At 35.0% G+C, this 24,638-nt stretch overlaps 1 long non-coding RNA gene across 1 annotated transcript in view; it reads left to right on the top strand.

Moving 5' to 3' along the window:
- Window positions 1-520: 520 nt before the first annotated feature.
- The window catches only part of LOC134756860 (uncharacterized), a 206,803-nt gene continuing 182,685 nt past the window's right edge, over window positions 521-24,638 (top strand). Inside the window, exons 1-2 of the long non-coding RNA XR_010130185.1 lie at window positions 521-1,371; window positions 15,337-15,396. This is a non-coding gene — a long non-coding RNA (uncharacterized lncRNA). The remainder of the gene's footprint in view (window positions 1,372-15,336; window positions 15,397-24,638) is intronic.

The raw sequence follows: 24,638 nt of genomic DNA, 5'->3' as shown, positions 1-24,638 counted from the left end.
GGGCCTGGGAAACACCCTGACCTTGCAGGCTAGGAAGTGCTTGCTCCTGTTCCCTGGCCTCTCCCTGCTCCCAGGGCTTGCTTTGGTGTGAAGCAAAGTTGTGGCTGAGCCCGGGGAACTGTTGCGACCCAGACAGATATGTGCGTGATATAGGGCTGCTGACATACCAGCCTCCAGCCGCCTCAGCCCCCTCCAGACTCTGGGCACTAACGAGAACGTGAGGGAGGCTGCGGGGCTGAGGGTGGCTCGGCATGGGCCTGTGGGCACCCCTTAGCGTGGACAGCCTGGGCACCGCAGCCGGTATATTGATGGCGGTGGGAGGCTAAGAGGTTTCCGGGCGGGAAGAGCTGGGTCCCCAGTGAAACCCCACCTTCAAGCCAGGGACGACCCAAAGGCTAGGGGCCACGCTGCCAGTTCCGGGTGGAGTCCGCTACCCGGATGGTGCTTTTTCCAGGCCCGCCCATGGCTGCCGATAGACCAATCAGCATTCACTTCCTCCATTCTGAGTCGTTTCAGTCAGACTCACTGGGACGACCTGCCTGCAGGAAGGAGCTACTCACTTTGGGTCTCCTGAGAGCTGTTCTTTCAGTAAAGCTCCCCTCCACCTTGCTCACCCTCCAGTTGTCCTCAGTGTAACCTCATTTTTCCTGGATGGGGGACGAGAACTCAGGACCTGCCAAACAGCGGGAGCAAAAGGAGCTGTAACACGCTGGCCGGCTCACAGGGTTGCCGGTGGTAAAACGCTCCCTGACTGTGGGAGTGAAGAGTGGCGACCCTCCTTGGGGGCCTAGAACTCGGGATTCCCTGGGCCAGACCTGCTGTGACACTAATGCCCTCCATCTATGCCGGGTGGCCGGCCCACGTAACAGGAAGCAGCACCAGGGCCAGTTTCCATGAACCAGAGTAGGGCGGAGAGACTGAAAGCTGTCACACAGTTGGACCGAATCACACCCCACCCCCGAAATTGCCCCCTCGCTTGTGCTGCAGAAGAACAGGAGAGAAGAGCTGCAGCCTTTCTGGGAGCACAGACCTCAGGGCTTCCCGAACCAGGGCTGAGACACGCCTCTTTTGGGCTCTGCAATTTCTGGCATCTCTGAGCTTTTGGGCATTACCACGCTTATGACCCCAGTGGAAGCCTCTTGCAGTACACGGTGCCGGTACCTGTGCAGGCACCTGGAGCTGCCCATCCCGCTGCAGCAGCCGATGTGCCTGGATTTGTGGAACCAGATAATTTTCTGCCTCAGCCACTTGCTCCCTCACACAGCCCTCGCTGCCCCACTCCTAGCTGGCCCTTGGCAGGCGTGGGATCTGGGCTGGTAGTCCAAGCTGAGTACAGCCTGCTGGGCTGAGTGGGCAGAACAAGATCAACAGGTAAGAGCAATACTCAAGCAGAAGGCACCGCTAACCACAGAGGTTTCTGGCTGGTGTAGCGTCAGATCCTGTGACACTTTTTAAAAACTGGAACACGAAAAGAATACAAAATCGGCTCATAAGCAAACATATAACTACATATGACAATTATATAAATACTAATCCAACCACTTTTTATTTTATTTATTTATTTATTTATTTATTTATTTATTTATTTATTTTTGAGGCAAGAGTCTCACTCTGTTGCCTAGGCTGGAGTACAGTGGCGCGATCTCGCCTCACTGCAACCTCCAACCTCTGCCTCCGGGTTCAAGCGATTCTCCTGCTTTAGCCTTTCTAGGAGCTGGAATTACAGGCATCCACTACCATGCCCGGCTGATTTTTGTATTTTTAGTAGAGATGGGGTTTCACTCTGTTGGCCAGGCTGTCGAACTCCTGCCCTTAAGTGATCCACCTGCCTCGGCCTCCCAAAGTGCTGTGATTACAGGCGTGAGCCACCGCACCTGGCAAACCACTTTTTAATTTTACGTTTATATTCTTACTCTTTTTTTTTCTTCTCTTGGAACTGTCTTATGCTGTTTATTTACTATGGGTTTCATTTCTCTCCTGTTTTTTCCCTAATCTACTTTCTAATATTTTACTAATGTTATGCTCCTTTTTGAGACTTTAAAAAAGTTGTGTAATTTTTGCTTTGTATCACAAATACATATACATATCTAATTAAAGGAGGGACTCAAACAGATATTCGTGCAGGATTTTCATTAGCAATATTATTCATAATAGCTAAAGGGAGGAAGCAACCCCAGTGAATATTTATGGATAAGTGAATAAACAAAATGTAGTGTACACTACAACATATTATTCAGCCTTAAAAAATAAATTTTGACAAATTCTACAAGATAGATGAAACTTAAGGACATTATGGTAAGTGAAAGAAACCATTCACAAAAATAAAATATTGTGTGATGCCAATTATAGGAGTTACTTGGAGATGTCAAATTAGTAGAGACAGAAAGTAGAATGGTGATTGCCAGAGTCTGGAAGGAGGGGAGTTATGTTTAATGGGTACAGAGTTTTGGTTGGAAAAGAAGAGAAGTTCTGGAGATGTATGGTGATGATGGTTCCAAACCAGTGCAAATATACTTAATGCCACAGAGCCATGCACTTATGATGATTAAAAAGATACATTTTATGTTCTGTATGTCTTTCCAGAATAAAAACACCCTGCAATTAAAGCATAGAAATTTAGTATATTATATAGAGTTTCATAATGATATTTTAAAAGTTTGCATATAATTAGAATTTCGGCCGGGTGTGGTGGCTCATGCCTGTAATCCCAGCACTTTGGGAGGCTGAGGCGGGCGGATCACAAGGTCAGGAGATCGAGGCCATCCTGGCCAACATGGTGAAACCCTGCCTTTACTAAAAATACAAAAATTAGCTGGGCCTGGTGGCACGTGCCTATAATCCCAGCTACTTCGGAGGCTAAGGCAGGAGAATCGCTTGAACCAGGGACTCGGAGGTTGCCCTTAGCAGAGATCGCACCACTGCATTGCAGCCTGGCAACAGAGCGAGACTCTTCCTCAAAAAAAAAAAAAAAAAAAAAAAAAAAAGAAAGAAAAAAAAAGAATTTCAAGAGCCTTAATTTCAGATAAGGTTATCTAGAACATACCAATACATATGTAAGAAAACCATAAAACATCTCTTTTTTCAATCAGATTTACTAGGAAAATTTTATCAAACCAGTCAATTTTGTTCAATAATATTACTGTATTCTTATTTCTAATAATCAAATTGTGGAAAAGCATCATATAGACTAAAATTACATTATCATACTGACTGCATAAAATAATTTTGAAAACAGTAGAAGTTATAAGTAGCCCCTATACGTAAAACATGAGTACACAGAACAAAAAGTTAATAGGATGCAATTCCAATAACACTGACCTGATTTCTTCATCTGGTAGTTGTTTTTTTTTTTTTATATATAATGGAAATTTAGTGTTTCGAATAATTCATCTAAGTTTTTGTTTGTATTTATAATTAATGAGATGCTATACAAACTTGAGTCAATGACACAGAATTCTACAACATCAAGAAGTATCTTCTAGGGCCCTTTCTTTTCAAATTCTTTTTAAACTACCTAAGAGGCAGCTGATGCTCCATAAATTATATCATCTCCCTTACATAATTTTTTTCCAGAAAATGTGTTCAGCATGAAATATTAGCTACAGAGTAAGCTAAATAAATTAAACATGAAATATAGTTTTGCCCTTAAAAATAATTTGCAATAAGATCTTGGTATTTGTTTTTCTGAAGTGAAGCATTCTTATAAAGTGTAATAACCTTGTGGGAGAAAACCTGCGGGGAAAATGGAGAAACACTGAAGTTTTAATTATCTTTCTTGAGGTTACAACCTTTATAATCTCTCTTAATAATCTTTGTGTGTGACAAAGCTCCTGCAGCTCCCTCAAAAGTGAGTGGCTGAGATTCCTGATGGCATAGTAGAACATTTCATTCAATCCCCTTTCTTTTCCAGTGCCTGTATTTCAGTATACAATTTCTCTAAACCTTAGTTAGCTATTTCAACCCGAAATCACAATGACAATATATTCTATCTCAAGTTAGGCAGTTCCTCTGAGTGTTTTTTTTTTTAATTCTCAAGACTGTACCTATGGGATTCTAAAGAATCTACAAAAATAAAAATGTTTTAAAAAGGAGTGAGAGAGAGAGAAGAAACTGTATAGTTCATTCTATTATTGTTACTAAAACTCAGCATTATTCTCTGTTAATCTAATTTAAATTGGTGAGATCATTTAATATTTATATCTTCAACAAAAATTTGAAATCACGAGCAAGAAATTTAATTTGCTAATAAATATGTTTGAGTTGAATTCAAATCCTTATATGTTACCTTAAATAAAGAGTACAAGTTGAATTATGATACAGAAAACTTTATCCCTCATTATCCAATAATCAGAGCTGTATTAAACTTGAAATAAAATGGTTACAATTATGAAAATTCTCGATAAGTTATACCCAAAATTTTGCTTTAATGAAATAGATTTAACTAAGTAATAGCATTATCTGCTTAAATGTGTTCAGTCTAGCAACTCAAAGGCCTCCTAATATTTACAATAGCTTGATAGTTACATTTGGCAAGCATTGATTTTCCTATCACTGTGTGTACAGCATACTCTGAATTTCAGAATTCCAATCTTCCCTCTGCTATTTGGGCACATTGATTAACATCTTTGTGACTCAATATGTTCACTCTTAAAATTGTAACAATGGTAGTACCTAGGTATTCAGTTTTTATGATGTGATGTGTATTAAATGCATCACAGTTTCTGCCAGGTAGTAATTTCTCAATAAATATTTGCTAATGCTTTATTGCAAACAGAAAAATGGGTTGTAATAATGTTGATGCTATTGATTCTCCTCATATAGGACGTTTAATTGTTTCTAAAAGAACTTGCATTTAAGTTAGGGCACTATTTTGTGTTCAGACTGAAAATACTATATAGTCATATTTAAGAAAAACAAGTCTTACATGAATGTCTTAATAAAAGAATTCATAAATGAACTTAAGGAAGAACAGGGAAGATGGAATAACGCTTTGTGGCATAGAAGGCATTTGTTGGAAATCTTTCAGCTCAACTAAGACTTGAAACAAAATTGAAAATATTTACAAAAAATTTAAATGCAGTATTGACTCTGATGAGTTTATGAGGAAAATACAGTCCAACATTATTCAAAAGAGACTAATCAAAGTAGTTCTTAAGAAAATGTTTTGAAAAGAGATTATAAAACGAAGATCAGGTATATAATTATTTTAATAATCTAGTCATGAGATAAAAAGCACTGAGTATTTTTATTTGATTGGTTGCTTTCTTTTGTCACAGAAAAATGACAGTTTCAAGAGTCATTCTTTGTTAAGCATAGAGAGCATTTTACATTTTGAACCAGTGTCATATGGTGCTAAGAAGGTTAGTATGCCAATTTGTGTCTAAGTCGACAATTTTGTTCTCAATCAAAATACTTTATTCACATAACTGATGAGTGTCTGCACTTGATTTAGTGCTGAAATGTCAAACTAGGACTTATGAAAAAAGTAACTTAATATTAGAGTTGCAAGAGGCTTAAATTGAAAATAATGATTCAATTCAACTCATCACTACTGAGATAAGGAAACTGAAAACAAAATATATGCAACTACATGAACATTGGCTTCTCTCCTAAGAATCAAAACCCTTAAATGGCCGAGACAGAAAATTATCTGGTTCCACAAACGCAGGCAAAATTTTACTGTTTCTGGGAGATCATTAGGTGCAAAACACATCAGCCTTTAGAGTAGCTTAATAAACCTCTCATGCCCCATTCCATCCCCATCTGGGACCAGTGAAAGGATTACTGCTTCTTGGGAAGGTGTGGAGCAAAACTACTTCTGCACCAGGGGAGGGACAAGGATTGTTTTGGGGCCCCAAATTTTGCACTAAAGCAGAAATGTGCACCTATGGTCAAGAGTGGGAAAACCAAAGGTGCATTGATCCTATGCAAGAAGAAACAAAATATTGTGTCCCTGTTGTGGTGTAAGAGACATGCAATAATATAAAGCAAAGGTTTTCTACCACTGAGGTGGGAGGAGGGCAAGGTAGTATTTCTTCTCAAAAAAACTAATACAGATAAGTGACAGTTTGACTCCCACTAGAGTGAGAGTTAGGAAGTGCTGAGTATAACCTATCTCTGAGTGTCTGATTTTCAGGCTGGCTCAAAAATAACCAGAATCATCCCTCTGCTCACAATATGAATTTTGTACCTAGTCAAAAGAAATATTGTTCTATAGTTAAAGAGGAACAGGAAAGTGGAGGGAGACCATTTCTATTACACAGGTGTGTAGGGATTGCTAAAAGCTAATGGTGGAACAGGAGCATTGGCATATGCCCTTCAGAGCCTCAGGCCCCAGACTGGACACAAGATAGTAGGAGCCCCACTGATGGAGGAATTTGAATTATATGGTTCACTGAATGTTCTGACAACAATGACAAAACCCAACCCAGGTCAACTTTGAAAATATTGACTTAACTCTTGCTCCTGCCCAGACTAATATCATGAAAAAACAAAAGTATAAAACAAGCAGAGCATAAATAATGATCTCATGATTTACCACTTTTCTACCCCTGATGATTTGCATTACTTTATAAATTGGGAGGCACATAAAAGCAGGTAAAAACAAAACAAAAGGAATGTTGTCAAAATGTAGTGAAATCAACAGAATCAAACTTAGAGAGAATATAGATGTTGGAACACACATGCAAGTAATTTAAAATAATAATGATCAAAATTTTAAAGGATTTAGTAAAAAAAAAAGACACCCTGTATGAACAGATGAGGAATTTCATCAGAGATGGGAAAACTGAAAGACAAATGCTAGAAACAAATGAAAATATGAGAACAGGAATGAAGAATCACATGGGAAAGCTGATTAGTGAACTGGTCAGAGCTAAAGAAAGAGGCACTAAATTTTATAGTAGGTCCAATATAAATTATTTATAAGGAAGCACAGGGGAAAACAAACAAAGAAAAACAAAACAAAACAAACAAACAAAAATTCAAGAGAGTCCACGAATTCTGTGATAGCGTAAAATGGATTAAAATACAATTAATTGAAATCCATGAAGGAAATTACAAAGAGAATTGGAAAGAAGAAATATTTGAAAAGATAACTAAAGAAATCAGATAACCTCAAAGAGCTCCAAGAAAAATTAGTACAAAATTTAAGCACACCTAGAATAATCATACAAGTCAAACTGCTGAAAACCATAGAATTAAGAAAAAAATATTGAATTTTGTCACAGAAAAATAGGAATGTTATCTAAAGAAGAACAAAAATAAATATTACAGTGAACTGTTTGTCAGAATTTCTATAGGCCGGAAGCCATTGATATGAAATCTTAAAAGAATTGAAAAAAAGTCAACCCATCATCCTATACCCATTAAATATATAACTAATAACATTTAAATGAGAACATTTTTTAAAAAAATAAGCAGTGGAAGCATCCATTGCTGACAGGATTGCACTAATCTAAATGTAAAAGGGGTTTTTTAAGACAGAAGGAATATGGATCCAGATGGAAATTGAAACTATGCAAAGAAATGAAGAAGGTAGGAAAAGATAAAAATAAGAATGCAAAGCTCAATTATTTTCCATTGTTCTAAAGATAACTGATTGTCTAAATAAAAAAAAAAAGTAACTTTATACTATAGAACCGTGGTCCCCAAACTTGGCAGCAGGGACTGGTTTCATGGAAGACAATTTTTCCACACACAGAGGGTGGGTGGAGGGTTTCAGGATGAAACTTTTCCACATCAGATCAGGCATTATATTCTCATAAGGAATGAGCAACCTAGATCCCTCATATGCACATTCAATTCACAATAGAGTTTGCACTCCTATGTGAATCTTATGCCATGGATATCTGACAGGAGGCACAGCTCAAGGGGTAATGTTCACTCACATGCAGCTCACATCCTGCTGTGTGTCCAGGTTCCTAGCAGGCCAGGAACCTATACTGGTCTGTAGCCTGGGGATTGGCGACCCTGCTGTGCAGATCATAATATTTGAGAGTATAATGCATGACATAAGTAGTACAGAATAAGGAAAGAAGGAAAGAGAAATACAAACATTTAAGGCTTTTACACTCAATATTTTTGTTGATATGAATGGTAGATTATCATAATTAGTTAAACTACATATTGAAATCCCTAGAGCAACAACAAACATTTATAAAAGGTGGTTTATCCATTGTTTTTATAGAACTTCCAGTTTTTTATTTTTAAAGTAGTATTTGTGCTGTTATATATGAAGTAAGGTTAATCTTAAATATCCATGTTTTGAGAATTAGCAACAATGACAAACTAATTCAATATAAATAGTTTTATTATTATATATTAATATTTTAATATTAGTTATTAAAATAAGCATTTAAAAATTCCATCCCAACATTAGGACAATATATTACAAATAATATTTTAAAATTGGTATGTACTGCATTAAAGTTTTCTGTTATTCTATGAAGTTATTTCAATTAATTTTAGGATTGCACATAACATAGATATGGAATTGCATAAAGGTCACATTAAAAAGTTGCCAATTATCTTATATTTGTGTTTTTGTTTCTTTCATAATGTTAAATAATATTTTAAACGAAGGCAGGAATTTCAAAATCATCAATATATACAATAATTTTCTGGATTTCTTTGTCTTTATTTTTCTAACTCTATTTTTTTTTGCTACTATATTTTATTTTTATTTCACATTCACACTAAGTTTCTTTGCTTCTCAGCTTCCTGGTACATTAACTTTCCCAGATTTTTTTTATCATGTAGCATCTTTCAGTTTTTTCACCTGTTAAAGATTTCTTTCCTAAATTCTTATTCTTTCACAAGATGGGTACACTAGATTAAGTGAAATTTGTATACTATAAACCTTAAAGCAAAATGAATCACTAAAATAAAAAAATCAAGTTATAGTTAATAAGCCAACAAAGGTTGATGAAATAGAATTACAAGAAAGTAATTAATAAAAAAATCACAACAAAATATGGGAACAGATAACTTATGGGAAATATAGAAAACTAAAAAGTGAGCAAGTAGAATTAAACCTAATCCTATTTCAATTAAACAACAGAGATTATCAGACTAGATGAAGAAAGAAAGAACTAACTATGTGCTGACTACAAGAGAGTTGCTTATATTAGGAAACCAAAATTAGATTAAATGCAAAATTGTGGAAAATATACCATTTTAATACTAGTCTAAGGAGGACTATAGTAGCTATGTTAATATCTTACAAATTGCATTTTAGACTAAGGATTATTACTAGAATAGAGAAGGCTACTTTATAATAATTAAGGGATCAATTTAGTAAGCAGATAAAACAATTCTAAGCATGTATTTACCTAATAACAGCTCATTAAAATGTATGTAGCAAAATAAATGTTATTTTTGACAAATATTCCAGGAAAAATATAATGTTACAAAAATGGACTTCAACTCAGTCATTGTATCATAAACACAAAATGACTACAAGTAGATCAGACATCTGAATATAAAATCTTAAACTTTAAAACTTATTTTAAGAACACAGAGACTACAATCTTTGTGAACTTTGGGTTAAGCAACAATTTCTTAGATTTGACATCAATAGCACAATTTATAAAATACAAATTGATAAATTGTTGTTCATGTGTATTAATAGATTTTGCTTTTTGAAAGACAATGTTAAAAGAAGAAGTCAAGATGCAGACTGGAGAAATATTTGCAAATCATATATTTGATAAACTGCAAAAAACTTATCCACCACAATCAAGTTAGCTTCATGCCTGGGGTGTAAGGCTGGTTCAACATACACAAATCAATAAGCATGATTTATCACATAAACAGAACTAAGGAAAAAAAAAACATATGATTATCTCAATAGATGCAGAAAAGGCCTTGTATAAAATTCAACCTACCTTCATTTTAAAAACTCTCAATAAACTAGGTATTGAAGGAAGATATGTCAAAATAATAAGAGCCATTTATGACAAACCCATGGCCGACATCATACTCAATGGGCAAAAGCTAGAAGTATTCTCCTTGAAAAATGGCAAAAGAGAAGGATACTCTCTCTTATCACTCCTATTCAACATAACTTTGGAAGTTCTGGCCAGGGCTATCAGACAAGAGAAAGAAATAAAGTCTATTCAAACAGAAAGAGAGGAAGTCAAACTGCCTCTTTGTGCAGATGACATCATCCTTTATCTAGAAAACCCCATTGTCTCAGTCCAAAACCTTCTTAAGCAGATAAGCAACTTCAGCAAAGTTTCAGGATAAAAAATCAATGTGCAAAAAATCACAAGCATTTCTATACACCAACAATAGGCAAGCAGAGAGCTAAATCATGAATGAATTCCTATTCACAATTGCTACAAAGAGAATAAAATACCTAAGAATGCTTCTAACAAAGGAAATGAAAAACCTCTTCTAGGAGAACTACAAACTACTGCTCAAAGAAATAAGACAGGACACAAACAGATGAATAAACGTTCCATGCTCATAGATAGGAATAATCAATATCATGAAAATGGCCATACTGTCCAATGTAATTTATAAATTCAAAGCTATTCCCATTACACTACCATTGTCTTTCTTCACAGAATTAGAAAAAACCTACTTTAAAATTCATATGGAGTCCAAAAAGAGCTTGTATACCCAAGACAATCCTAAAGGAAAATAACAAAGCTGGAGGTATCACACTACTCAACTTCAAACTATACCACAATGCTACAGTAACAAAACAGTATGGTATTGGTACAAAAGCAGAAACATAGACCAAATAAACAGAATAGAGATCTCAGAAATAAGACTGCACACCTACAACCATTTGATCTTTGACAAACATGAAAAAAACAAGCAACGGGGAAATGATTCCCTATTTAATAAATGATGCTAGGACAAGTGGCTAGCCATATGCAGAAAATTGAAACTGGACCACTTCCTTATACCTTATAAATGATTAACTCAAGATGGATTAAAAACTTAAATGTAAAACCCAAAACTATAAAAACCCTAGAAGAAAATCTAGGCAATACCACCAAGGACATAGGCATGGACAAAGATTTCATGATGAAAACGTCAAAAGCAATTGCAACAAAAGCAAAAAAAAATTGACATATGGGATCTAATTAAACTAAAGAGCTTCCACACAGCAAAAGAAACTATCATCAGAGTGAACAAACAACGTACAGAATGGGAGAAAATTTTTGCAATCTATCCATCTAACAAAGGTATAATATCCAGAATCTACAAAGAACTTAAATTTACAAGAAAAAAAAAACATTAAAAAGTGGGCAAAGGACAAGAACAGACACTTCTCAATAGAAGACATTTACGTGGCCAAGAAGTATATGAAAAAAAGCTCAACATCACTGATCATTACAGAAATGCAAGTCAAAACCACAGTGATATACCATCTCATGCCAGTCAAAATGGAGATTATTAAAAAGTTAAGAATCAACAGGTGCTGGCAAGGCTGTGGAGAAATACAAATACTTTTCCACTGTTGGTCAGAATGTAAATTAATTCATCCATTGTGGAAGACAGTGTGATGATTCCTCAAAGAATTAGAACCAGAAATAACATTTTACCCAGAAATCCCATTACTGGGTATATACACAAAGGAATATAAATCATTCCATTACAAAGGTACGTGCATGTGTATGTTCCTTGCAGCACTATTCACAATAACAAAGACATTGAACCAACCCAAATGCCCATCAATTATAGGCTGGGTAAAGAAAATGTGGTACATATACACCATGGAATACTACGCAGACATAAAAAGGAACGAGATCATGTCCTTTGCAGGAACATGGATAAAGCTGAAAGTCATTATCCCCAGCAAACTAACACAGAAACAAAAAACAAAACACCCCATGTTTTCACTTATAAGTGGGAGCTTAATAATGAGAACACATGGACACAGGGAGGGGGACAACACAAACGAGTCTCTTGGGAGTGGGAGCAGGGGTGGGAGAACATCAAGATAAATAGCTAATGCATGCTGGGCTTAATACCTAGGTGATGGGTTGATAGGTGCAGAAAACCACCCTGGCAAATGTATACCTATGTAACGAACCTGCATGTCCTGCACATGTATCCCAGAACTTATAAAATAAAATAAATAAATAAAATATATATATGAAATTCTCAAAATGCAATCATAAAATAAATAAATTCAATAAAAGAGGGACATATAGAAAAAGCAAAGGTTCACAGTGAAATGCCAATATAATTAGTCAGAGAAATGCAAATTAAAACCACAGTGAGATATCACCTCACCTATTCCAAAAGCCAAAATTTACAAGACTGACCAGACGAAGTGTCCGTAAGGATATGGAGAAAGAAGGACCTTTAGATATTGCTGATGTGAATATAAATGCAGCAAAAGCAGGACTGATTGGAAAAGGGGGAAAACAATTACCACAAGAAAGATGTAAATGTTATTAGTAAAATAAGGGAGAAAATGTTAAGTAGGCAGGAAAACAAATAAATATAATTAAAAAACACCTTCACTACTGGTGTCACATTGGCCTACATATTTACGTATTCTTATAATTTGATTTAGTTCTAGGAAAAAAAACAAAGATATGTGAAAATGAATCTTGAAATAGTTAACAAGTTGATGCCAGGAAGCTAATCTGCAATGTGCTGTGAAGTTCTCACACACCCAAAGAAACATTCTGTTGAAAACATTACAGGTCAGGTGTACCATTCATCCTCCTCAACATCTGTTCTCTGACTGTCGGTTGTTGGGGACAAAAAAAAAAACACTGTTCTCCAAGTTCACAAAATTCTAAAATAAAAGAAAAAATGCCTAAAAAATGAATTAGGAAAGAGAATACTTTTTAATAACATGCAATAATAAGTAGGATCATATGAAGCCATTTTCACCCTCTTCATTGCCATTCACAAAGTAATATTAATTAGATAAAGAAAATAAAATTTAGATTAAAATTAAAATTACATATTTATAAGTATATTAACATTCAAGAAGATGTTTAATGCAAAATATTTAATAAATATTAGTTTCTTAGATAGCTAATGGTTTCCTAAAAATAGAGGTGGAAGTTTTAGCATGATACACAGTTGTCAATGAGATTGGTTTGTCAATAAATTGTAAAAGTAAGAAAACTACAAAATGGAAATGAAAGTCAGAAAAGAGGCCTAGTGAATTTTATTTTGTATTACATTTGCTTTTTTTCTGTTCAGTGAAGACATAATACGCCAATAATTGTTTTACCCCACAATTTATTTCTATTTTCTTTCCCCAAGATTATTTTTTAGAACCTTTGGCTAGCTTTAACAGGCAATTGAAGATACTTTTGATTGAATGGTTTAAAGCTTAGGAGATAAAATATAATTGTAAATAATCTTTTAATATCATTCCTACATACAGATTCAACTATTACATGCCACTCAGACTTGGAAAATTTGAGAAATGGTGGTTTTAGTTAAACATTCAGAAATATTTTTCCTTATTGTTATTTATGACCACTCACTCCTTCTGCCAGAATTGATTTCTGAGATTTATCCCATAATCATAATACCTTAGAATATCCCATGTTAGCCATGCTCCCAACAAAGCCTAAAGGGACACTAGAACATAAATTTATAAATATAAATATGCATTCTCTTCAAAAGATTACAAGAACAGAAATCTCATGAAGCATTGGAGATGAATGTATCTGATATTCAGAGTTCAAATTTTCAGGATTGGAATAATCCACAAAACAATTAATGTGGTAGTTTTTACACATAATAGTTAGACTTTTTCTAAATTTTCTATATTTCTGCAACTCATATTCAATCATCAGTATATTCAAATCTCTCTTTCTCCTCCACAAATCAAGTGACATTATTGTCACAAAATCACCATTGTCAAGGAAGACAATATTCGTATTCAATCAAATTCTCAAGAATCTTTGAAACTTTCTCATCTCTTGGCTTCTGTCTGTTCTCTGCTGGTTTTCCACTTTCAGTCTCATATATCAGCTTATCTTCATATTCCCAGCCTCCAGTGTTGGTATTCCTGCAAACTTTGTCCTAACGTGCTCAGCTCTATGTGCTCGCTGTACTTTTATCTGAACAACCGTGTACACTCTCCACTCCATGATTTGCTCTCCTGAGCACTAAATCTTATTTTGTAACTGAGAGCTTATACTTAGGTATATCAAACGTACTGCAAATACTTATTACCTAAAATGGGAAGCATTATTTTCTACCCAAAGACAACACTTTCTTATGATTAACTCAATAAATAGAATTATTGTTTAATAGTTTTACCATATGTGTGTATGTGGGGTATGTATATAATACAATATAGATATCATATATATACTGAGTGGTGACCACATGGGATTGAGAAATATGTCTACTTGTGGATGTCACAACTTATTTGGGAGTTCTATCACAATTCCTATGTATGCTAATTCCCAGGGAAGAAAGTACACAATCTTTTCCCAAAAATTCTGATACTATTAAGCCAATTATTTATCTGCTTTTATTTTTCTTTTTCCCTAATACCCTGGAGAAATATTTTATTCTTAAATTGTAATGAAGGGGATTAGGGCAAATGACATTATAATTATTATCCTTAATATAGCAGTTTTACATCTAGAAAATTATTTTCTAAACTAAATTCTAATACTTGATGATTTTTTTTTCTGATTCTACTGAGATTACTGACTTATGTGGCAAAGGATGTCTTATGTCAACTGGCCCAAGAGGGAATATATCATTGGATAAAGTAAATACAGATAGAGAAAAATGTGTATATTGGTTATTACTTTATATTACCATCAGATTACATATATTATTATGACACTCTGTGTTAATTCTTTTTCCATCAAGCTAGGATACACTTTTGTTTTAAAAATCGTCATTCATTACTTTCCTACTGTGAAAAAATCCTACTAGGCTTTTTGTTACTTCTCTTATTTTTAGCACTATATTTTTAACTCAGTGTAAGTCTTTCATACTATAGCTAAGACTCATTTTGCTAAAGAACAGGAATAAATATATCTAGATAATTTAATTTTAAATTTGATGTCATCTAAATTCTCTTTTGAAATTACTAATTTTTCCTTTTTCACAAGTAGTGATTATTTATTAAATTAGTCTTTAGGCTAATATTAAAAATAAGCAATTAAAAGTTAGAGGAAATTTTGTTAGAATATTTGTTGATGTTAAAGTGCATGACCCTCCTCCAATAAACATAACAGATTTCTTCTGCTTAACTAGTGTTTGAGTTCTTTATTGTTTTCAGGAAACAATGATATATTCTTTCTTTTTTGATACTTAATACTTATAAATGTAATGAGTCTATACCAAAAATTTCATTTTAATTCTTTTTTTTTTCAGATAAGCAACAACATTAAAAAAGAATTCTGAGCATCATACATTCCAGAACATTCATACAGGGTAAGTAACATTTCCTTTCAATTGTAGTGTTGTTGGCATTCTCTAAAATCTGTTTCTCTTCTGCGTCTCAGTGAGAATTTATTTCAGGATTAATATCTGAATTTATTCAGTGTATTCTCAGGCTTTCTACATTATAAGTAAAGTGCTCCTGTGGAGACATTCCTGGGATTTTTAAAGGAAAAAGCCTTTGGATAATGTGAAAATAACAAAGATCTTTCTTTGTAAGTTTGAGTATGACTGTCATGCTCCATTACATCTCCTAGAATGTTCAAAAACTTGAGGGTCCTCCCAGTTTCTTATTCTCAGATGCCATTTCTCAAAGTGATAGTGAACTATTTCCTACTTTCAACTGGGTTTTCTCTGAAATACGTGGTTAGTGTGAAGTACAGAAACTCAATATGTTCTGGTATAAATGTAATTGCCATATGTGCATTTTAAGTCGGTGGATAATAAATATGAGAAGAGCTGCTAAAAAAAATTATTTCCGAAGGCCTACTAGAACTCTCTCAGGGGCACTAAACTAAGGTTGAAAAGTGATCATTCAGCATGCTCACCAATATTGGGGCAGCTACCTTTTCTCCCTGAAGAGCAGCTAAGCTTTTCTCCCTTAGCAGCTTCAAGTTGCCTCTATTGCCTTCTACTATCAGGCCTCTTGCTGAACTATTTTTAAATTCAAAATACATCCTTTGTCAATTGCTAAACCCCTGGAGAACATTGCCACAACAAGAACACATTTTTTACGTGCATTAAGAATAAAGGAGCTTGTCATCTAAACAGTGTGAACTAGGACCAAAATACCTTAGGTTCCTGTGGCAAATAAGTGCGTACCCACAGCTGGTTTTTTGTCACTGAGCTCATAAATACTGACACATTCAGAGACTAGAAAATTTAATGTAGTAGACAAATAGATTTTTCAAGGTTTGTTTTAATTATGGGATCCCACCTATTAGTTGTCAAACATATTAAATATACACCCATTTATCTAGACCTTAAGTTTTAATTTTATATACACACATTCCTTGTCTCTCAGGAACATGAAGAAAAGAGACTAACTTCACCTATTTTCCTAATTTAAAGAATTATATAAAGCTAAAGTGCTTTTTATTAAAAGTAGCAGGTCTTCTATTTATACATGCATCTGAATACAAAACTCAAGCCTAATATGCATAATTGCAGCTTACTTACAATTTTTTATTAAATCAATATTACTTCTATTATGAGAATTGTGAATATATATTTAGCTCCTTTCTTTGCTGTTTTCTGATTATATGAAGACTTATTTTACATCATTATTCATGTTTATATTTAACATATTAATACAAAATGCTTAACATATTTACATTTAATACATTAATATCAAATATATTTAACGTACTATTCTCTTAAAGTGTTGGGAAATTTTTTAGTCTCAAGAAGAATGAGTTCATGCTGTTATGTTTTTCAGAATTTTGTCAGAATACACATAGCCACATCTGTGGGACTGCTGTTGACCATGGCCATAGGTCAAGGAAAACAGACTTTTCTGACTTGCTGCCCTCAGTAGATTTTGTTTTCATATTTTAAAAGGATGAAAAGGGGGATCTTAGGCAATTTGCCCAATGTGGATACTGACAAGGGTGGTGAAGGATATGAAAAAGATGACCCAGAAGGAAAACATGAGGTATTTCTGAACATCTTAAATCTGTGTAGCCTTTTGGAAAAGTGAAACCAGATCCAAAGCACACGGAAAAAATTTTGGCAACTTGCACTGACACATAACTCAGTCAATCTGAATTAAACTAAGGGTCACAGGGGAAATGTTACTCTAAGAAGCACATATTAAAATCACTCAGCTGCGGTGAAATAGACTCCCTGACAACATGGAGTATCAATTATCCAACATATAAAGTCAGTGATACAAATTGGACTACAATATATAAGACTCATAAAGTCTTCTTTAAAGGACTGACAGCTGACTTGGCTCATATGTAAACAATGTTTCTCAGCAGTTAACTGCACTGGCTGTAACTTGATAGTATCTATTGCTTGAACAAATTATGCACTATGTAATTAAACAAATAGACTTTATCAAGAATGAATGGCTTATTTTAATATTTTGGCATGTAGACTTTGAAATAACTTGGTAACATTTTAAAGGCTACTTTTAAGAAACAGCAGTATAATATGTTTAACAATGAAAAACAATAATGTAGTTGAAAATTATTCAGTTTTCTATTGCAGCTAATTTCAAAGGCATACAAATATTATCTCAATTAATAGAAGAAATAGCAACAATTCTATCATTTTTATGCAAATTTCTCTTAGTCCATCTATTTAGTTTTAGATAGTATTTTTAAAATTTCATTTTTGAACAGGGCTAATCATAAAGAATAGATTCTATCTATATTTCACAATAGTTGACGTTAATAAGAAAAAAAAGCCATCATTGTTTATACTGCGAGCATTTTACATTATTTTTTATTAGTGTAATTTCTAGTTTTATGCTGCTTCCCTCTTTTAAAAAGTCATGATTAACTCAAGGTGTCCAGTTAGTATAAGATCAGGGTTAATGGTAGTTAATATGCCAAAATGGTAATATTCTGTATTATTGCCAATAGCATAATTTATTATTTGAATCAGAGACCATGGTATTCTGAATGCATGAACATATTTTTAACATTTCAATGCAGTCTTTTTTTCTTTTTTCTTTTTTTTAAAATTATTATTATACTTTAAGTTTTAGGGTACATGTGCACAATGTGCAGGTTAGTTACATATGTATACATGTGCCATGCTGGTGTGCTGCACCCATTAACTTGTCACTTAGCATTAGGTATATCTCCTAATGCTATCCCTCCCGACACTCCCACCCCACAACAGTCCCCAGAGTGTGATGTTCCCCTTCCTGTGTCCATGTGTTCTCATTGTGCAATTCCCACCTATGAGTGAGAACATGCAGTGTTTGGGTTTTTGTCCTTGTGATAGTTTACTGAGAATGATGATTTCCAATTTCATCCACGTCCCTACAAAGGACATGAACTCATCATTTTTTATGGCTGCATAGTATTCCATGGTGTATATCTGCCACACTTTCTTAATCCAGTCTATCATTGTTGGACATTTCGGTTGGTTCCAAGTCTTTGCTATTGTGAATAGTGATGCAATAAACATACGTGTGCATGTGTCTTCATAGCAGCATGTTTTATAGTCCTTTGGGTATATACCCAGTAATGGGATGGCTGGGTCAAATGGTATTTCTAGTTCTAGATCCCTGAGGAATCGCCACACTGACTTCCACAATGGTTGAACTAGTTTACAGTCCCACCAACAGTGTAAAAATGTTCCTATTTCTCCACATCCTCTCCAGCACCTGTTGTTTCCTGACTTTTTAATGATTGCCATTCTAACTGGCGTGAGATGGTATCTCATTGTGGTTTTGATTTGCATTTCTCTGATGGCCAGTGATGGTGAGCATTTTTTCATGTGTTTTTTGGCTGCATAAATGTCTTCTTTTGAGAAGTGTCTGTTCGTGTCCTTCGCCCACTTTTTGATGGGGTTGTTTGTTTTTTTCTTGTAAATTTGTTTGAGTTCATTATAGATGCTGGATATTAGCCCTTTGTCAGATGAGTAGGTTGCGAAAATTTTCTCCCATTCTGTAGGTTGCCTGTTCACTCTGATGGTAGTTTCTTTTGCTGTGCAGCAGCTCTTTAGTTTAATTAGATCCCATTTGTCAATTTTGTCTTTTGTTGCCATTGCTTTTGGCGTTTTAGATATGAAGTCCTTGCCCATGCCTAGGTCCTGAATGGTATTGCCTAGGTTTTCTTCTATGGTTTTTATGGTGTTAGGTCTAACATTTAAGCCTTTAATCCATCTTGAATTAATTTTTGTATAAGGTGTAAGGAAGGGATCCAGTTTCAGCTTTCTACATATGGCTAGCCAGTTTTCCCAGCACCATTTATTAAATAGGGAATCCTTTCCCCATTGCTTGTTTTTCTCAGGTTTGTCAAAGATTAGATGGTTGTAGATATGTGGCATTATTTCTGAGGGCTCTGTTCTGTTCCATTGGTCTATATCTCTGTTTTTGTACCAGTACCATGCTGTTTTGGTTACTGTAGCCTTGTAGTATAGGTTGAAGTCAGGTAGCATGATGCCTCCAGCTTTGTTCTTTTGGCTTAGGATTGACCTGGCAACGCGGGCTCTCTTTTGGTTCCATATGAACTTTAAAGTGGTTTTTTTCCGATTCTGTGAAAAAAGTCATTGGTAGCTTGATGGGGATGGCATTGAATCTATAAATTACCTTGGGCAGTATGGCCATTTTCACGATATTGAAACCCATCTCACGTGCAGAGACACACATAGGCTCAAAATAAAAGGATGGAGGAAGATCTACCAAGCAAATGGAAAACAAAAGAAGGCAGGGTTTGCAATTCTAGTCTCTGATAAAACAGACTTTCAACCAACAAAGATCAAAAGAGACAAAGAAGGCCGTTACATAACAGTAAAGGGATCAATTCAACAAGAAGAGCTAACTATCCTAAATATATATGCACCCAATACAGGAGCACCCAGATTCATAAAGCAAGTCCTGAGTGACCTACAAAGAGACTTAGACTCCCACACAATAATAATGGGAGACTTTAACACCCCACTGTCAACATTAGACAGATCCATGAGACAGAAAGTTAACAAGGATACCCAGGAATTGAACTCAGCTCTGCACCAAGCGGACCTAATAGACATCTACAGAACTCTCCACCCCAAATCAACAGAATATACATTTTTTTCAGCACCACACCACACCTATTCCAAAATTGACCACATACTTGGAAGTAAAGCTCTCCTCAGCAAATGTAAAAGAACAGAAATTATAACAAACTGTATCTCAGACCACAGTGCAATCAAACTAGAACTCAGGATTGAGAAACTCACTCAAAACCGCTCAACTACATGGAAACTGAACAACCTGCTCCTGAATGACTACTGGGTACATAACAAAATGAAGGCAGAAATAAAGATGTTCTTTGAAACCAACAGGAACAAAGACATAACATACCAGAATCTCTGGGACACATTCAAAGCAGTGTGTAGAGGGAAATTTATAGCACTAAATGCCCACAAGAGAAAGCAGGAAAGATCCAAAATTGACACCCTAACATCACAATTAAAAGAACTAGAAAAGCAAGAGCAAACACATTCAAAAGCTAGCAGAAGGCAAGAAATAACTAAAATCAGAGCAGAACTGAAGGAAATAGAGACACAAAAAACCCTTCAAAAAATTAATGAATCCAGGAGCTGGTTTTTTGAAAGGATCAACAAAATTGATAGACCGCTAGCTAGACTAATAAAGAAAAAAAGAAAGAGGAATCAAATAGACGCAATAAAAAATGATAAAGGGGATATCACCACCAATCCCACAGAAATACAAACTACCATCAGAGAATACTACAAACACCTCTATGCAAATAAACTAGAAAATCTAGAAGAAATGGATAAATTCCTGGACACATACCCCCTCCCAAGACTAAACTGGGAAGAAGTTGAATCTCTGAATAGACCAATAACAGGCTCTGAAATTGTGGCGATCATCAATAGCTTACCAACCAAAAAGATTCCAGGAGCAGATGGATTCACAGCTGAATTCTACCAGAGGTACAAGGAGGAACTGGTATCATTCCTTCTGAAACTATTCCAATCAATAGAAAAAGAGGGAATCCCCCCTAACTCATTTTATGAGGCCAGCATCATCCTGATACCAAAGCCGGGCACAGACACAACCAAAAAAGAGAATTTTAGACCAATATCCTTGATGAACATTGATGCAAAAATCCTCAATAAAATACTTGCAAACCGAATCCATCAGCACATCAAAAAGCTTATCCACCATGATCAAGTGGGCTTCATCCCTGGGATGCAAGGCTGGTTCAACATATGCAAATCAGTGAACGTAATCCAGCATATAAACAGAATCAAAGACAAAAACCACATGATTATCTCAATAGATGCAGAAAAGGCCTTTGACAAAATTCAACAGCCCTTCATGCTAAAAACTCTCCATAAATTAGGTATTAATGGGACGTATCTCAAAATAATAAGAGCTATCTATGACAAACCCACAGCCAATATCATACTGAATGGGCAAAAACTGGAAGCATTCCCTTTGAAAACTGGCACAAGACAGGGATGCCCTCTCTCACTACTCCTATTCAACATAGTGTTGGAAGTTCTGGCCAGGGCAATTAGGCAGAAGAAGGAAATAAAGGGTATTCAATTAGGAAAAGAGGAAGTCAAATTGTCCCTGTTTGCAGATGACATGATTGTATATCTAGACAACCCCATCGTCTCAGCCCAAAATCTCCTTAAGCTGATAAGCAACTTCAGCAAAGTCTCAGGATACAAAATCAATGTACAAGAATCACAAGCATTCTTATACACCAATAAGAGACAAACAGAGAGCCAAATCATGAGTGAAATCCCATTCACAATTGCTTCGAAGAAAATAAAATACCTAGGAATGCGACTTACAAGGGACATGAAGGACGTCTTCAAGGAGAACTACAAACCACTGCTCAATGAAATAAAAGAGGATAGAAAGAAATGGAAGAACATTCCATGCTCATGGGTAGGAAGAATCAATATCGTGAAAATGGCCATACTGCCCAAGGTAATTTACAGATTCAATGCCATCCCCATCAAGCTACCAATGACTTTCTTCACAGAATTGGAAAAAACTACTTTAAAGTTCATATGGAACCAAAAAAGAGCCCACATCACCAAGTCAATCCTAAGCCAAAAGAACAAAGCTGGAGGCATCACACTACCTGACTTCAAACTATACTACAAGGCTACAGTAACCAACACAGCATCGTACTGGTATCAATGCATTCTTAATAATTAACTAGAGAGGAAACAAGAAGTTATAGTGATAGTTGCTGTTTACCTGAAGATATTTGAACATAAAGGAACATTAGGATGAGAAATGTATGTTAACACTGTCTATGATGACATACCAGAATAAAACTAGGGTAGTAAATAGGAGAATTTTTAAAAAACTTCCTGGTCATGTAAGTCAATTTGTATCAGTCATTTCTTAAAGCTTTACTGAAATGCAATAAACGGCCCCTACCTCAATTGTACATTTTGGTATTTTTTGGCATTTGTATATACCTAGGAAACCATCAACACATTAAAACAATGTATGTATCCATAAAGTTTCCTCATTTTTTTTTCCATTCACTTCCTTCTGCCTATCCCTGTCCCATTCTCAGGCAACCACTGATACACTTTCAGTAACTATCCATGAGTTTACGTTTCCATATAAACGGAATCATAGAGTATTATGCTTTTTTGATCACTCAGCATAATTATTTTGAGATTTATTCATGGCAAGACATGTATCTTATTCTTACCATTGAGTATTATTTCATTATACACATATATCACAAAATGTTTATCAATAGTAAATTCACTTGTTAATGAGCATTTATACTATTTTCAGTTTTTGACTATTGCAAATAAAGCTGCTATGAACATTAATGTACCATCCTTTAAATGGGCATAGGCTTTTATGTTTTAATTTCTATTAGAAGTAGAATAGATAGATACATGTTTAGCATTGTGTAATATGAAAGAAACAAACCTGACAAAACTTTTCGCAAGTGGAAACTCCACCAAGTGTCAAAGAAATTGGCTTTGTTAATCTTAAAAGTTGTTTAAAATACCTTACATGTGTCTTTATATAACATATCTTTTAAAAACACACTTTTATGTACTACCCCCACAGATGTTCCAGTATTTATTTCTGAAAGCTTGATGTAATTGACTAAACCATTTAGGGCTATACCTCTGAAATAAAAGGCACTCACACTTTGCAATTTTAGGGAAATAATTTCATTTTTTCAAATAGAATCATGCAAAATCTTTATCTGATGATAACAAAATATCCCCTACTTTCTGTTAATAATCCACAGCTTTTATAAAATTAGCAAAAACAGTTCATTTAATAATATAACCTGATGGCCAAAATTATCTGCCTTATTTAAGTTAACTTAATGTCTATTAAATGTAAGTTTCTTCTGAAAAAACAGACACACTTCTCTCAGAAAATTTTTAAAGATCAAACACATCTTCTTTTTTTAATTTTGTAACAATTATATGTATATTTGTATATATATATTTATGAGGTACAAGGTAATACGTCAATACAGTAAATATTGTGGAATGAACAAATCAGGTTAATAATCCTATCCATCACGTGACATACTTATTACTTTGTTGTGAGAACATTTAAAATTCACTCTCTTAGCAGTTTTGAAATGCACAATACATTATAATTAACTGCAGTTATTTTGCTGTGCGATATATCACCAGAATTTCTTTCTCCTGTCTTACTAAAGCTTTGTCCTGTCAAACACTTCCCCTTTTCCCACCCACCCTACCCTTCTCCACCTCTGGTAAACCACCATTCTACTCTTTACTTGTAGGAATTCAAAGTTTTAGATTCCACACAGGTGATATCATGAGTCATCTGTGTTTCTGTACCTGGCTTATTCCGCTTAGCACAATGTACTGTAAATTAATCCATGTTCTTGTAAATGACAGAATTTCATTCCTTCAAAAGGATGAATAGTATTTCATTGTGTATATAAACTATATTTTTAAAATTCATTATTCAGTTAATGAGCACTTAGGTTGTTTCTAAATATTGGCTGTTGTGAATAACGCTGCAGTGTACACGACAATGCAGACCTCCCTTTTGACATACTAATTTCACTTCCTCTGGACATGTATCTAGAAATGGGATTGGGATAATATGGTAATTCTTCTTATAGTTTGTGAGGAATCTTCATACTGTGTTTCAAGATGCTTGTAATTTTCATTCCCAACAGCAGTGTACAAGGGTTTCCTTTTCTCCATATCTTTATCAACAGTTACTGCATTAGTCCATTTTTATGCTGCTGATAAAGACATACCCGAGACTGTGCAATTTACAAAAGAAAGATGTTTATTGGACTTACCGTTCCACATGGCTGGGAAGACCTCACAATCATGGTGGAAGGCAAGGAGGAGTAAGTCACATCTTATGTGGATGGCAGCAGGCAAAGAGATAGCTTGTGCAGAGAAGCTCCCGTTTTTGAAACCATCAGATCTCATGAGACCCATTAACTATCATGAGAAAAGCATGAGAAATACCCATCTTCATGAATCAATCATCTCCCACAGGTCCCTCCCACAACACAAGGGAATTTGGAAGCTAAAAGATAAGA

This window comes from Gorilla gorilla, chromosome 13 (assembly GCF_029281585.2).
Source record: "Gorilla gorilla gorilla isolate KB3781 chromosome 13, NHGRI_mGorGor1-v2.1_pri, whole genome shotgun sequence".
Classification (NCBI taxonomy): Eukaryota; Metazoa; Chordata; class Mammalia; order Primates; family Hominidae; genus Gorilla; species Gorilla gorilla.
The sequence above is the reverse complement of the archived record's forward strand: the minus strand, read 5'-3'. Positions and strand labels throughout refer to the sequence as shown.